Raw genomic sequence first — 5,560 nt, 5'->3', positions numbered from 1 at the left:
TAAGTAATACTCATGTGATACAAAAATGAAAGAGTGTCATTGGATTATAAAAAAAAATGATTCTACTCAAGTGAAATAAATCAGGTGAATCTATCATCTTTTAGATTAGTAATTTTTAGTCTCTTACTACTAAATAATTATAGAGTATAATATATTTTGTAACCATAACTAAACTGGTAATGAAAGTGGTTTGGCAAGAAGCCGGCTTGAAATAGGCCAGACCCGACGAAATCAAGTTGCAGTAAAATCGATTTGCACCCGGTCAAACCCGACTTGGTTTGCCTAGGACCAAGTTGACTTTTGTTGACCAAAACTTGAAGTCAAAAGCATAACCAAGGAGAATAAATTAAAGATAAATCACACATTACACACAAAACACCAAAATAAATCTATTATTATAAGAATATAAAAAATTTCATTTACAACCTTAATACCAAGATCACATAACTCTTGCCATAAGATCAAACCCAAAAAAAAAAATTATATGATCATTATCTACCATTTTAAGACCCACAAATCTAAGATGTAAAACCCTTTTTACAAGAAAAAATCTCATTTATAACCACAAAACTGACGTCAAAATCGCCATAATCAACTTCATACCCTTACCGCCACAGGATCTTGCCAAGAAACTTTCCTCTTCCCACCATTTCTAAACATGGATAACCGCGCATCTGTGTGCTGCGAGTCAACACCATTTCTGGTCAAACCCTGCATTCGAGGATCAAACGGCTCACAATGCTCGTATAATTTCTCTTCTCTCTGTAACAAAGAAACATAATTGAAACAGATTAAATCTGAGATGATGACATGGACGGGTCGTGAAACAGATCAAGATGACTACTTTTTAGAAGGGATCATAATGGGTTCGGGTCGGGTTGACCCGCAGGCACTTTTTATCCGGTTTTTCAAAACTATTTCGTTACGTGACTGGAAAAACTACATTTACAATAAAGATCTTTTTTTTCATCTGAAGGATTTTAGACCGTCAACCCGTTTGACCCATTTCCTTAGGCATGTAAACAAACAGAACGGAACTATTCAAGAACCGTTTGGCAGGAAGTTCATTCAGGTTCGTTTATTTAATAAATGAACTAACACGAGCAATGTTTGTTCATTTAGTTAAACGAACGGACATGAAAAAGTGTCTTGTTCATTCATTTATGTTCGCAAAACGTTCTTTAGCGTCCGTTCACTTGAGTTTGTTAGTTTATGTTTGTTTAAGTTCTTCCGTTTACGCTCATTTATAAATTTATTTAAATTTTTAGGTCCATTACAATTTCGTCTAGTTTTAAATTTATTACAATTTTGTCTAGTTTTATAGAATTAAAATATCAACAGTTAAATTAACATTTTAGGCCCAACAAATTGATGTTCAGGTTTACTTTTTAATTGGTTTTTGCTCAGTTATGTTCATATATATTTCTTCATTTACGTTCATGAACCTTACGTTTACACAGTTAACAAAAAAACATGAACATATTCATTTTCGTCATGAACAAACACAAACAAGAAACCCCTGTTCATTTAAATGTTCATGTTCGATCGTTTGTTTGGTTAAAGTTAAACGAACGAACATGAACATATCTTTTTCGGTTCATTTACGGTTCCTTTAAGCTTTAAATACTTTTAACCCCTTTCAACCCAGTTCACCCATTCACATTGAAAATAAAATATTCCAATCAAAATAATCAACGAGTTTAACAAAGTCTTGATAACTTACAGGCTTTCCGGTTTGACCAAAAGGTTGACTTTCAAATATGTCAACTTTTAGACTCAGATCAAGAAACTGGTATTCCTTTGGTCCATTAATCCTGACCCTTTGGTTAGCCACCGCTTTTTGAGCCGATTGTTGTTTTACACCATGTAAAGAATCTTCATGAATCATGTTAAATCTAGGAGCTTTTTTCTTCTCGGTAGGGGGCAATTTGGGTAAAGTTTTAATCTTTTCCATATGACCCTTTTCTTGTTCCTTTTTCTGAACTGGGTCGGTTGTGGGTTCGTTATAACTTGTTCTTGCAGGGTCGATGACTTGTTTTCCAATAGCAATTTGTGTCTTCGCCTCAAGAACCTGTGAATGTAGACACGGAACATGAGAAGACAGATTTCATGATGGCAACTCTGACCCGTTAACATAAAAACAGCTTGGATCTTGTTATACCTTAAATGGGTTAAATAAGTAAAATAAAAAGGATTGAATAGGGTAAAAGGAGCGCGCGCAATGTCATAAATGACCTAATTTGAACTGTTTCACAAAAATGTCATTGCTTACGTATTAATTTTAAAAAATCAGAATTTCACAAGCAACTGAAGCGTCTAGTTATTTGATTATTACACGCAAAAAATTACTTATAACATCACGAAACACTGTCTCTTGCAACCTTATTTACGCATCAATCATCACCAAAAAGCACGTCTAAACACCCCTGCTGCTTGCACATTTTAACACATCTACACGAGCAAATTGTTTATAGAACTTAAAAACATGGGACAAAAAAATCATTTGCGGACAAACAACACTATCTGCTTGATCACACATTTAACCACATATTAGTTACATAGAGTTAATAGTGAACGATACACATCTACATGAGCTAATGGAGAAATAATACATTGCACAGGATTTAAGTACCATCAATAGTTGAATGATCACACATATTAGTTACATAAAGTTAGCGATTAGCAAGTAAAAGGCTTGATCAGAACAAGCTTATAATGAGCTGTAATTCATATCATACCTTACTTCAGCTTGTAACGTTAGTTTCTTTTGCTTTAAGGCCATCAAATTGTTTCTTGCAGCCTCTGTTTCCTGCAATATGACAGCAGAAGTATAACTTATTTTAAATAAAACTCAAATGCAAATTAACATCTTTGTGCTAGTTATAAAAGACTTTAAACAAATTACCAAAAGAAGAATAAAATTAAAAAACTCAATTAATTTTTATCCGATTCTAGAAACACTGTATGCTGGCAATCACTCACTTGCTAAAGTGCATACTTACTTTAAATTTTGATAATAAAAAAATATTACCAAGAAACAATTGTCACATATAAGTTATAGGGATTAAAGATCAGGACATCAAATATTTTTTCAAAAAAGTTAGAACATACCAAAATGTTTCTGTTTTCTGTTAAATGGCACACACTTATAAATTATGTTAAATAAAACTCGATCGCAAACTCATGTCTTTGTAGAAATTATAAAAGATATTAAACAAATTACCAAAAAAATTTAAAAATTCAACTCTTGATTTTTATCTCATTCAAGAAACATTATTTACTATCAATAACTCACTTGTTAAGGTGCATAATTACTTTAAACTTTGATCAAAAAAATTATCAAGAAACAATTCTCACATATAAGTTATAGGGACTAAAGATCAGAGACATTAAATATTTTTTTCAAAAAAAATTAGTAAAATATCAAAGGTCCCAGCATCACAGGTTCATAAGCAACCTTAAAGATCAAACTAACATCTTAGTGGAAAATATGAAAGATTTTGAACAAATTACTAAAAAAAATAATAATAATTATAAATACAGTTCTTGATTTTTATCTCATTCAAGAAACACTTTTTGGTATCAATCACTCACTTGCCAAAGTGCATAATTAATTTAAATTTTGATAATAAAAAAATTACCAAGAAACAATTCCCACAAGGGATTAAAGATCAGAAACATTAGATATTTTTTTCAAAAAAAGTTTAGAAAAATATCAAAGGTATATGTTCATAAGCAGCTTAAAGATCAAATCAAAGAACCCTTAATAATATAATCAAACCTAAATAATATAAAATTATAAGATCAAAACAACAAGAACCCTAAATAAAACAAAACCTAAATAACAATATAAAATTAAAAGATCACCTGTTGCAACTCCATGTAATCTTGAACAATGGTTTGACGCTTAAAACCATCCAATTTCATAATTTTACTCATCAGATCTCAAATTCCCAAAAGGGTTTTGATCTTTGAAGGTGAAAAGATGATAGAAATAATAAAAGAGATTGTGGGGATCAAAGTCTTTATTAAATGATGAAGAAAGAAGATGAAATTGTGACCGACCCAATTTCAAGGGTAAAATGGGGATTAAATTTTGAGGAAGAAGAAGAAGAAATCTAGTCATCTTGATTTGATTATTTGTTTCCAAAGATTTTGTCTTCTTGGGTTTCTTGTTGTGTGTGTGTGTGTGTATGTGAATGTTGGTTCACTTGGGAATTAATTTCTAGTTTTCAGGCTTATGGTTAGTTTTTCAATTTGATTGTGATGCTGATTCAGTTGCCTGAAATTACTATTTTACCCTGACTGGTTTTTCTTTTCTTCTTTTTCTTTTATTGTAACGCAGTATTATTATAAAGAAGTCAAAAAAAATGCCCCACATTGTAAAAAACTTATTTGACAAATAGCAACAAGACCAAAACAAAAGGAAAGGTTAAACAACACTTAAAGAAACTGAGCTGAGTCAAGGCTAGTTTGAACTTGACTCAAATTCAATTCCAATCTGGCCCAGTTATGCTCCAAATTAAACTTGAGCTGACTTGCTTGATTTAGAGGCTGTTTTGTTTATTCAGATTTGAATTAATCAGGTCTGAATGAGAATCTGTCTCATTCAATAACAACAACAAGTCTGAATGATTCAGACCTAATTTTAATCATTTAAATGTTTTTTCTGTTTGGAACCAAACAGTCTGAAGTCTGAATGAATCAGATGTTTACATCTGAATGGTTCCATTCAGATGTAAACAAACAGTCCCTTAGTTTAGCTCAACATTACAACTTATTTGTCACAACTCATATGGGTCAAGCATATGACTTAGGGGGTGTTTGGGTGAGCTTATAATTTTGTTTTTTTTGCTTATTTATTTTTTAAAAAGCAAACGCAACTTTTGAAAGGCTTTATTTTGAAGCTTTTGGAGTTGTTTTATCAAACACCTTTTGCTTTTCAACAAAAAAATAGCAAATAAGCAAGTTTTAGAAGCTCACCCAAACACCTCCTTATTTTGGCTAAGGAGTTAAAAGTAAAACTGTGCTTAGCTAAATGGCTACGTATGTAAGTTATACAATATATTGCATTTATAGAGTAGATGGTCTCTTCACTTTTATTTCACCGTTCATGTGAGACAAAGAAATAAAGAGTAATGTTTTTAACTTTAAACAAATAGATAGTTATATTTTTCATAACATGTTAACACTTGTAATTACTTGAACTCTTTGATTTTTTTGTAAAGCTATATTTTTTTCTCCTCGTACGAATAACTAAATTACACACAATTTCTTCACTTTTAAAATGTTGATAACTTATCGTATACAAAATTATTTCTTTTTTTCAAACTACACCATGAAATCAAGCATTTTATTCTCGTTACTCTGAGTACTTTTTTGCTATACTTTTTAAATTTGATGTTAAAGAAAACAAAATATATTTGTGCATAAAACATGCATGATTTTTTTCATGCGTAATTACACAATAAGTTGTGTAATTGTCATATAAGATGCACAATTATTTTTGTACGTGCATGATTATAAACATAGGTTTTGTAATTATCATATAAATTGAGTA

General features: G+C 30.9%; 1 long non-coding RNA gene across 2 annotated transcripts; it reads right to left on the bottom strand.

The window, feature by feature from the left end:
* Positions 1 to 479: 479 nt before the first annotated feature.
* On the bottom strand, positions 480 to 4,210 carry LOC143615187 (uncharacterized). 2 transcript variants are annotated; one of them, XR_013150426.1, is made up of 4 exons: positions 3,868 to 4,210; positions 2,739 to 2,809; positions 1,635 to 2,071; positions 480 to 1,587 (listed from the first exon to the last, which is right to left on the bottom strand). It is a non-coding gene; the product is annotated as an uncharacterized LOC143615187 (long non-coding RNA). The 2 variants fall into 2 exon arrangements; XR_013150425.1 differs by having other exon boundaries at positions 480 to 2,071.
* Between the last annotated feature and the right edge of the window lie 1,350 nt (positions 4,211 to 5,560).

The sequence above is a fragment of the Bidens hawaiensis genome, unplaced genomic scaffold (assembly GCF_021521415.1).
Source record: "Bidens hawaiensis isolate Kalapana, Puna unplaced genomic scaffold, B.hawaiensis_p1.1 tig00042213_1, whole genome shotgun sequence".
Classification (NCBI taxonomy): Eukaryota; Viridiplantae; Streptophyta; class Magnoliopsida; order Asterales; family Asteraceae; genus Bidens; species Bidens hawaiensis.
This window is presented reverse-complemented; position numbering and strand designations above follow the sequence as displayed.